General features: G+C 31.1%; 1 long non-coding RNA gene across 1 annotated transcript; it reads left to right on the plus strand.

Moving 5' to 3' along the window:
• The first annotated feature begins 953 nt into the window (after positions 1–953).
• On the plus strand, positions 954–2,666 carry LOC124898138. Its single transcript, XR_007054899.1, has 4 exons — positions 954–1,399; positions 1,529–1,592; positions 1,711–1,779; positions 2,311–2,666. It is a non-coding gene; the product is annotated as an uncharacterized LOC124898138 (long non-coding RNA).
• The last annotated feature ends 9,233 nt before the right edge of the window (positions 2,667–11,899 follow it).

Consider the following 11,899-nt stretch of genomic DNA (forward strand, 5'->3'; position numbering starts at 1 on the left):
GGAATGCAAGTTTAATGACGTGAGGCGGGAGGATGAGGTAGTAGTGAAGCTGGAATCACAGGAGGTTTGTAAGAGGGATAGTTTCAAGTATCTCGGGTCCGTGATCCAGGGTAACGGTGAGATTGACGAGGATGTCTCGCACCGTATTGGGGCGGGATGGATGAAGTGGAAGCTCGCGTCGGGGTGCTGTGTGATAAGAAGGTGCCGCCCAAGCTTAAAGGCAAATTCTACAGGGTGGTAGTTCGTCCGGCCATGTTGTATGGAGCAGAGTGTTGGCCAGTCAAGAACTCCCACATCCAAAAAATGAAGGTGGCAGAAGTGCGGATGTTGCGCTGGATGTGTGGGCTGACTAGAGGGGATAGAGTTCGGAATGAGACTATCCGGGAGAAGGTTGGTGTGACTCCAGTGGAGTGCAAGATGCGGGAAGCCCGATTGAGATGGTTCGGACACGTGAAGAGGAGGGGCATGGATGCCCCGGTCCGTAGGTGTGAGAGGCTAGCGTTGGATGGTTTTAGGCGGGGTAGGGGTAGGCCGAAGAAGTACTGGGGTGAGGTGATTAGGCGGGACATGGAGCAGTTACAGCTCACCGAGGACATGACCCTAGATAGGAAGGTCTGAAGGACGCGAATTAGGGCAGAGGACTAGGGCCAGTTTGAGTCGCTAGTGTAGGGAATTACTTGGTGGGGGTTTTATGCCCGTTATGATTTCGTGTTCCATGTTTTATTACGAATCTGTGTGCTTTTCTCTGTTTTATATTACTTATGGGTGCCGTATTTATGTTATGTAATCTTGTGCTGTGCTTGACTATGTGTTTGTGTGGTATCTCGTACCTTGAGCCGGGGGTCTATCGGAAACAGCCTTTCTACTTCTTTAGAGGTAGAGGTATGGACTGCGTACATCTTACCCCCCCCTCCCCCCCAGACCCCACTAGGTGGGAATATACTGGGTTTGTTGTTGTTGTTGAGTTTGGTAGACATGTTATGGTGAGAGTTGGACAATTTGAAAAAGATATAGAGTGCTTTACAACACATTTGACTGTTTGAACAATATTGCAGTTGATATTTAAGGAAATAGGTCTTTGTTTTTATAAATATAATAATTACTAAAAATTCTTGCAACCCTACAAACAACCTCTATGCCTCAAAAAGGTAGGTAAGGTCTCCGTACATCCCTACCTTCCTAGACCCCACTTGTGGGATTAGATTGGGTATGTTGTTGTTTGTATACAAATTACTAAAATCTTTAGCAAGTCAAAGAAAAGGTGATGGAAGGAGGGAGTACAAAAACAATTGAGAGCTGCAACTAGATAGTGTTGTTGACTTACTGAGATAATCTCAGTAGCTAGCTTTGACAGGAATGCGGAACTAGCTAGTTGGTCAAACAAAAAGGCATGGAGGAGGTACAAGTACAACTAAATAAGTTTTTTACTGATATAAATTTTATCAGTTAGCTTTCATAGCATTGTGGCATATCTGATTGCAGCCAAAATATATGCTATTGGTGGTTAATATAGTCACTTTTCCTGCAGACACAGTAGGAAGCCGTGGTCCAAATTTATCAATGCAGATAATCAGCATTTAGTGTCACCAGAGGTATGTGCCTTTCAATCGGTGGTAATTTTGATTAGATAAAACCACTTTGGTTTAACTTGCTAAAATAAATGATCTTTGCTCGGGATTTGATCCTTTGATTTTCGAGGTGTAATTGCAGGCTATAGATTTTCTTGACAAGCTTCTTCGTTATGATCACCAGGATAGACTTACAGCAAAAGAAGCAATGGTAATTCCATATAATTTGAGCTGCTCTTTGGGGGTCATAAATTCTGTTCCGTCTATATGCTTTGCTGTGTAACCAAATGAGTATTGCTGTTTTTCTATGTATAGTGGCAAGGGATTAGGTGACTTTTGAAAATCTACAGCATTAAGATCAGATTATGAATAGCCAACTACAATTGAAGTTTTTAACAAGACACATCCCAGTAAGAGATTATAAGGGGAAAGGTGTGGGAGAAGAAAAGGAACCAACTAGATTGAGGTTCCTGTAATTTAGCCAACTTCTTTCTCTGTTTCTTCTGTGTGCGGAAGATATCTTAAAACCATTCCTTTGTAGGTTTTATCGCCTCATCATGATAGGGCATATTTTTTTGTTGCTATCGCTGTGTGTTTATAGTACATATGCACAGGCAAAGGGTGTTTTTGCGTGTGCGCGTGTAGTATTATTTTCACTCGTGCATTTGGTATCACGTGTCTTTATTGGTTATCAGATTTCTGACATACACCTGATGTCTAGTTTTCTCTGCCACTTTTGTAGGCCCATCCCTATTTCTTGCAAGTGAGGGCTGCAGAGAATAGCAGGATGAGGACGCAATAGCCTGTTCTATTGATCTTACTTTTCGAAAGAAGCAGCTTGTGGTGTAATATAGCATATATTGTTATCTTCATCTATTTCGATTAAGGTTTACAGATATGCTGAATTTAAGAGTGGCAGTTCATCATGGAGCATTTCACGAGCAATTAGTTTTCATCGATTTACTCCTCATAGCCTCAACTAATGTTCACTGATGATTATGAATCGCCTTCAATTAACTCTCATCTTTTTATATCCAAAGTGGTCAACATGTGGAGTGTATTGTTTGAGAATTGAAATATATTGAGAAGTTTTGCCAAGCGCTCAAGCCCCAATACCTGACACCGGCACCACACTATGAGGGAAAGTGCATTGCTTCAGGATTCGACCTACATGCCAGCGTGTGTTTTAAGTCTACCAGTTGGCAATATTTTGAAATTGAAACAAAGTTTTTGAAGTTTGATTTGTGTTTGGACGTGGATTTTAGTTGAAAAAAATTTGAAGTTTTGTGAGAGAAATTCAGAATCTCAAAAATTGACTCAGATTTGGAAATATTTGAAACCAGATTTTTAAAATTTGATGATTAAACTTCATGGCCAAGCGGACATTTGTAGACACTAGTATTCATCCCGCGCAATGCGCGGATTATCTTTTAAAACAAAAAGAGCGCAGAGAGATAATAGAAATATATTTATTTTAACCATTTGTACCATATTTGAGATATTATTTTCAATTTTTTGATTCTATGAGTAACATCTAGTATTGTATCTATGTTGGTATTGTTTTATTACTGTTCATTTATTTAAATAGGATTTCTTTTTTATATTCCAGGAGCATGATAGAATATCACAATATAACTAAGTGAAAATGATACTGAAACTAAATAGAAAATACTATGCATAAAAATAGTAAAGACATAAGAATCTTGTTATAATTGATTTTTTCTTATCATTCGAAAAGTTTATTTATATATCACTTACGCTAAAATGTTTCATCTTGTTTACCCACAAATCAAAATTTTTTGTTACAGTAGTAGTTGTTTACCTAATTAGTGTATACATATACGAAAAACTATAATATATAAATAAACTTACAAAATGATGAGTATATTAAAAGAATTGCCAATTGCCTTCTCATTTTGATAATATATTAGTAGAATTATCCATTTCTTTTCATTTTTACGATTTCAAGTAACAAATTGAATGTGAAAAATATAAAATTTTCATGTTTTTTTATTTGTAATTTTTTTCAAAGTGAAATACACTCTTTAAGATTATTGTGTGCTCAATCTTACATCCTATCTGACTCGACATTACTTATTTCTTATTTTGCTATATCAAAATATACACAATTTAGTATTATTATATGTTTTTAATGATTTTTTATTAAATTTCACTTGATCTATAGCCTATTTGACCAAGTTTATATTTTTCTAAAAGTATTTCTTTTTTAAGAAAAATGAGGTGTTTGGTCAAATTTTTGAAAGAAAATAAGTGTTTTTGCAAAGTAGGAAAAACAACTTTTCATAAGCTAAAAAAATGATTTATTCCTAAAAGCATTTATTTAAGATTTTTTTTTTTTAAAAATACACTTAAAAACACTTTAAGAAGTTTGGTCAAAAAATAGTTGTTGCACGGTGTTTTCTAAAAAAAATATTTTTTAAAATAAATTAATTTTAAAAATCTAGCCAAACAAACTATTAATATTCATTACTTTGTCTTATCTTTTTTGCAATTTGAAAAATTAGAATACAACATAATTAATGAAAAAAAAGGTAAAATAAAAGTATTGAGCTACTTTCCTATTTTATAGTGAAAAAGAAAAAAATAGAATCTCTCTAGCGTCTCTTTGGATCAAAAGTTGAGGCAAAAATTATATATTATTATTTTATTTTATAGAATAAAAATATAATTATTCCTTATGCTATTCTTTCTCGTTCGTTTGTTATTTATTTTGTTTTTTTAAAATAAATTGAAAGATCGTAATATTTTTTTTTTTAATAAATATGCAGTAATACCAAGTTTGAGAGGAATCATTAAATGTTGTGTTAGTAGATATTCTTTCCAGATGACCTAACTCTCTTCTCTCAAGCAACTACTAAGGCTTGCCAAACCATTCAGAAAACCCTTAATGTTTTTTGTGACAAATCTGGGCAAAGAATCAACGCTGCTAAGTCAAGAGTTTTCTTCTTAGCTTACTGCACTCCTTCAACTATCACTAACTGTTCTAACTCTCTCACCATTAACAGTGCTAATTCCTTTGGGAAATACCTGGGTTTTCCAATTTTTCACTCCAAGCCCACTAATAGGGACTTTCAATTCATCATTGATAATATGGAAAACAGACTCTCTGACTGGAAAATCAAGATGCTATGCATGGATGGTAGGCTTATCCTCACTAATTCTACCCTGTCTAGCATCCCATCTTATGTCATGCAGTACATTAAGCTGTCTCAAAAGATTCACTACATTATCAATAAGATCCAGAGAAATTTCATCTGGGGTACCATTTCTGACAAAAAAAAGGCTCCATCTCCTTAGCTGGGATAAAATCACCTCTATCAAAGCTATGATAGGGCTGGGTATTCAAAGAAGTGAACTTAGAAACAAAGCTGCCCATGCCAGTCTTTCTTGGAGGATGTACCATAACACTCAATCCCCCTGGACAAAACTCCTTTATAACAAATACTGCACCCAGTACTAGACTGAACCTAATAAAAGGATTTGCTCAAGAACTTGGAAATGTATCAAGGAGGGATGGGATATCTGTCTCCAAAACCAGAGGTGGGTTATCCATAAAGGTAGTAGAGTTAGATTTTTTGGGGACAAATGGATCCCCAACCATAGTTCCATCAGAAGCAACATTCAGGCCCCCCTGAATAAGGGTGAATATAGGCTCACTGTCAGTCATCTTCATAATAGGGGAACTTGGAATCTAGACCTCCCTCACCATCTCCAAAGCACTATCAAGAGTACCTACTTCCCCTCTCAAGTAGTGCTTGAAGATAAGCTTATCCGAGACTCCACTGCTGATGTAAGTTCTCCATTGCTAGTGCCTATAAGACTCTTCAAGAAAGAGATAGTCCAACTGAAGCTGACTATAATAGTGACTTTCTCTCGGTCTGGCAAGTTAATTCCCCCAACAAGCTCAAGACCTTCTTTGGCTCATGCTCCACAAGAGACTGCCTACTGGTAGTTACCTCAATCACTTAGGCATGTCTGTCTTCCCTCACTGCAAGTATTGCCCTAATATTGAGGAAGACATCACCCACACTTTCTTCCAATGTCCCAAGGCTATTGCCTTCTGGAGCAGCATGGCCAGCTATAGCCTTTCTATTGCCAGTTTTGATTCACGCTCCCTCAAATCTTCTAAATGGACTAACACCTGAAAAGCCATTGACAATAAACTCTTCAATAATTGGTTCAATTGGGATTCCATCCTTCCCTTCTGCTTGTGGAATATTTGGTTATGTAGGAATGATAATCTTTTTAACCACAAAGATAACCCCATCTCAGTGTAGAGAACTGTTGCTCTTGCAACCGAATTTGTTATGCTCACTAATGAAAGAAATAAACGAGCAAACCCTACCACTGTTGTGTAGTTAAAATGGAAACCACCTCTACAAGGTACCTATAAACTTAATACTGATGTCGGTGTAAAAAATCAACCTGAATCGGGCAAGATTGGGGGTGTTTTTAAGGACCATAAGGGAGACTGGATCCTGGGCTATACCAACACCTTTCCCCATCTTTACCCATGTTAATGTTCAACAAACGGAGCTCCTTGCCATCCTACAAGGTCTCAGGATTGTCCTGGAAAGGCACTTGTATTCGCTTGAAGTTAACTCTGACTCGTCTGCTGCAATTAATATGATTCTCACTGACCACCTTGGGTATTCTAATATCATATTGGAATATAGGTACTTACTATAGAAATTAGGGAATCCAACCCTCAAGCACACATTTAGAGAAAAAAACAGTGTTCCAGATGCGCTAGCAGGAAGTGATACCACAAAAGGTGCTTATTTTGATCAGTTGCAAATCTTACCTCATCCACCCTTGTATGCAGCACAATTTCTTGCAGCAGACAAACATGTAGAAGAATTCCCACGAAGAGTTACAACTGATAGTGTATTAAATTTTGTTAACATTAACCCTTCCCTTCAAAACTGTACTAAGGAAACGATGTTTTATCCACTTCATATATTAACTCAACTTAATTATTAATTATTATGCATCCATTTAACCAAAAAAAAGTATTAGATCATGGTTAAGTTAAAAATTTGTAGCAACAATAGTCCATTTTTTTCTTAATATATCATCACAATAAGATTAATATCTACAATCATCTTCATCACCATACATATTGAAAATATTCCTTCATACAAAATTAAAATTACTAAAGAGACATGAAACCAACATAAGCATAATCATAAGCATTTGAAATCAAATCTAAATAGCAAATAAATTATATCTTTGCATTCAAATTAAGTACGGAATCAAAAGACATGTATAATAAATATATATAAAGAGTAATTAAATTTGGAAGCAACAAAAAGTTTTGAAAAAAATATCTTAAGTAGAATTTGTGAAGAGTCCTGTAGGACCAGCCCATGTTCATGTACTTAGGATTGCACAAATGAAATTAACATGCAAAAACATTCATTTTCCAAATATAAAACAAATCTAACTTTTCTTTCTCCATCAAGGACTTTTCATAGTTTTTTTTTTAAAAAAAAAATCATAAAAAAAGAAAGAAAAGGTTTCATATCGTACCATTAATTTAAGAATATGTATGTACATCTAATAAACTCATTGGTTCTTGAGGTAATAAAATCTCCATGCAAGATATAAGTAAATGATGCATGCGCTCTTATCTCAAAATAAAAAAAAAAATAGTTATAGGATAAGTAGATCAATATGGTATAATTTAAACAATTAAGAAATAAATTTACTAACACACATTTTTAGGATGATTCTTATTTTCTTGCATTACTAAATATGATCAGTAAATATGATTTATCTTAATTAGTAAATCAAAATTTTAATTTTCATATGCCTGAAAAAGTTATTTATATTTCGACATCAAGCAATATTTAGGACTAATATATATTTTTCATTAGAAGACTTGCTTTAACTTAACAAAAGTTGTAGAGATATAACGTATTGAAATTTAAAAGGTGTTATTTTCTTTAAAATTATTTTAATCTATAATCCAACATCGCATGCAAGTTTGAATGTATATTCGTGTAGTCTATTCAAGTCATCAATCTCATCATCTTCAAATGTAGTCATAAATACAAAGGGAATGTAACAAAAATAAATTAACTTATTAATACTATAAGTTTATTTTACTTAAGAAAAAACTTAATAAGATAAGAATTAAAGAGATCAAATATACATAATCATCTTCCCATGCGGAATAAAAGATGAAAATGTGTATTATCTTACAAATAAAGTGAGTGAAAATACGTAATTATAATATACTGTGAAAAATTAATAATTTTACACGTTATTTTATAATATCTTTTACATGTTGTAAAATTTGTCAGGATATATTGATTTTCGCGATAAGTTGATTACTCTGCAAATAAAAGAAAATATTAAATACCAATAGTAAGGATTCCACATGAACATGATTCTAGTGATAATAACTAAATATTTAATATGAAGTAGGAAGAGAAGAAATTCATGAGACGTTGAGAGAAAATCGAGATTTGTGAAGATAAATCAATTATGAGCGTGAATAATAAAAAATTATGTTTAATTTACAATAAAATCTGGACATAAATATTTGCAAATAAATAGAAAATTAACGAAGCAAGAAGCAAACAAAAAAATATGGAAAACATTTTGCAAAGGAGAAAAAGAGATGAAAGTCATAAAGAAATGGACCTTGGGCCTAACTTAACCTCAAAAGCTAGCTTATGTCGGGAGGATTATCCAAGACCATATAAGGAAACCAATGACCCTTTAACCCACTGATGTGGGGCTCCAACATCCCCTGTACGTCTAGGGATGGACATTTGGAGTGTGGACAATATAAGAAGGGGGCCAACATTGAAAACAATGAACTGGGTTGGCCTGACTCTGATACCATGATAAAGAAATGGATCTTAGGCGTAACTCAACCTCAAAAGCTAGCTCATGAGGGGAGGATTGCCCAAGACCATATAATAAGACCAAGGACCCTTTAACCCACCTATGTGAAACTCCAACATAAAGGGTTCAAAAAGAAGTGCAAATTATCATCTTGACCAACAACGTTCAAAATCGAGCCGGAAATAATCATCTGGTTGAAATCTCTTTCATAGAATTTTGACATCTTGATGAAAAAAAAGAGTCCCAAGAAGAAACAAAACTCGCAAAAAGAAGTATTAATAAAATCTGAATGATGAAACTGAAAAAGAGTTAAAGATTGGTTCTTAAAATTAATTACTAATTGTAGAAGAAGAGTTAACTTTATACTTATCTGATGAAGAGTATTGTGCGGAGAAGTTAAGGACTTGTTAGATGTAACTTTACTCAAAATGTAACTTCTAAGTGGTTGTTATTTTCTTTTGCAAAAATTATTTATATTTATTGTTAGACTTTTAAGTTTTCAAATAATTATAATTGTGTAGTTAAAAGTCCATATTCTGGATGAATTTTGCTACAAAGGAATAGTTGTGAAAAATTGATTTAAATATTTAATTTAAATAATTTGATAATTTTCCAAAAAAAAGTATGGGTATTATGTTCTTAAAGTTTTTAAGTTAAAATAATATACATTATTTTCACTATAAAGAAGGAGCAGTTGATGTTAAAAAAAAAAAAAGGAACAACAGTTGAAATAATAAGTTTTTAATTAACAATTAACTTTTAAAATTAAAAAATAAATATCTAATATTTAAAATCTGTAACTTCCCGAAAAATCAAAAGAGTCCTAAATGTGATTTGCAAAGAAAGAGTACTAAATGTGTGGGGAGTTAGTTTCCTAGTTTAGTATAAAATATAGGAGTAATTGTGGGAAGTTAGTTTAAATATTAGTAACAAATATCTCTCATATTAGTGACATATTTGTTAGGAAATTTTGTATTCAAAATAATTGAAATATTTAAATAATTAAGAACTAATTAAACATATTTTTTAAAATTTATTCTTAATAATTTATTGAAAGAATAATTAACTTACTTGGTACCAAAAAAAAGCATAACGTTATGTGTTGGTTTATCCAAAAAAATAATGTTAACCGCCTGCAATTTTTCTTTTGATTGCTATTTATATTTTATAATAATTGTATATTCAAAGTTTCATGTATTTATCAATGAACTATTCAATATGTTGTTTGTGATATGATTTGATCTAGAAATAGATAATATACAAAGTAAAATAAATTATTATAATGAGTTCTTTATGGCAGTTTTCTTTAAAAAAGTTACTATTAAAAACACAATTTTAATGGTTTGACAGTTTTTGAATTCTTTAACCTTAATCACATAAGAAATAAGTTGGTTACTCAATTGATTTTCAATTTTTTTAAAAAATTAAATTCAAATACTCATATGTTTGCTATTTTTATATTTTTAATTTTAGTTTTTTGGTTCTTACAATATTAATTTGAAAGATAGATACATTAAAATTTTTAAAATAACCTAACATTTTAAAATAAAGTGAAAAGAGAGATAAAAACTTGTAGTTAGTTTTTTGCTACAAATAAGGAGCCTAGTTGTTCTTCTTTTTGGGTAAAATTGTGTATATGCGTGTTTAGTGGGGAAAAGGGTAAGAACGTGTCTTAATTTTGATCTTCTTATTTTTTCTCTTTTTTTTTGGCCTGATGAAGATGAAATAGGGCTGTAAACTTGTTTTTAATAAATATGTTAATTTTTCAACCAAAATTCAAATAATTTATTTTATTATCCAAATATTTTTGTTCCAGGAATTATAATTGTTTTACTAATTAGGATTCATAAAAATCAAATTCAAACAGTTATTTTTAAATTCAATCTACTAATTTTTAAAATTTTCTTTTTGGGGTGAGTTGGCAGTTTTATTTATAATTTTACATTTTAAGTTTTAATTAGATTTTACATTTTTCTACTATCTTGAGATATGAAAGTGTAATTGTTATTTTTAAAAAAGAAATGATAATACAGCAATAACTGTAAGAAAGAAAATAATTTAAATTGATGTGTCTTATGCTTTTGTACTTTTATCTTCAAATTAAAACTTAACTCTTTATTTTATAGGAAATGTACTTATTTTCTTAAATTTGAATAATATTTTAATTGTTGAATTGGTATTTGAATGATTTAAAATGTAAAACTAATCCTATATATTTGAATTAATTGTATAATCGTGCATGCGTGTTTGCAAAAAGTTAGTGGGAATAATGGAGGGGTTAATGGACGTGTCTGTTAGGGTTATTTTTTCTTTCTTTAACATATTTTTCAAAAAAAAAAATGACAACTCCAAACTTGTTGTAGCTTTGTCATAAAATTTGACAACTAATTTTTTTTTTTATTTTTCTACATTTTTTTTTTCATTTTTGATAAGTTTATATTTAATTATTATTTTTTATCAAAATAATTAAAAAAAATTTAATTATTATTTTTATATTAAATATGATTTTATGTTTGGTTTAATTAGTTTACAAATCATTTTTTAAGTCAAACTTTTGTAATTGAATAATTAAGATATAAATTAAATTCAAATATGTTAATTTAAATTTATCTTTGAGTTTAACAATCGATATAGAAATATGATAAGTTCTAAATAATAATAAAAAAAGATGTTATAAATCTCTTAAGTAATGATTGCACGTTTTTCTTAAATTGTTAATTCCATTTTTTTTTTGAAATAGAAAAGGTCTAATTCTTTTTAATTTTAAATTAAAAAATAATCACTAATTTTACTTAATCTAACTAATTTGTCTTAAAAAGTAATACATGGCAGTATCTTATGTTGCCACTTGACAACAATCTATGCAAGACTTTTTTGCTATTTATAATATATAGATATAGATATAGATTTTCGAAAACTACTCAATGTATGGTCAAATACTTGCATAGTTTCCTTTTCTCAGGGTTATTAGGAATGATTCATTGACAAAAGATTTACTTGGAGGCCGACCGATGTCACTTTAGACTTCAGTTATGTGGTGTTACCATGAAAATTAACTGAATAAACTTATTAGATTATTTATTGCAAGTTATAGCAATTCTTTTTAGTTTTCAAAAAAAAATATTTTATATATTTTTTGTTTTAAAAAAAAAAGCATATCAAAATTGTTACTGAAAAGGAAAATATAGATTTAATATAACTAAAATGCAATATTCCTTCCTTAAATATAGTTAAACTTAAATAATAATATCCCTTCTTTAAATATAGTTAATAGTAACTAATAGATACCAATCACACCATTATTCTCTCTTTAACCATTTTTTCACACCACTATTCTCTCTTTAATCATATTTTCTCCATTTTTAAGCAATCCAATTTCTTTTTTTCACTTTTATATACCTTCATTTTTTTTTATCAAAAATTATTATTTCAATAAAAAACTTTCACAAGTC

Source organism: Capsicum annuum, chromosome 4 (assembly GCF_002878395.1).
Source record: "Capsicum annuum cultivar UCD-10X-F1 chromosome 4, UCD10Xv1.1, whole genome shotgun sequence".
Taxonomy (NCBI): Eukaryota; Viridiplantae; Streptophyta; class Magnoliopsida; order Solanales; family Solanaceae; genus Capsicum; species Capsicum annuum.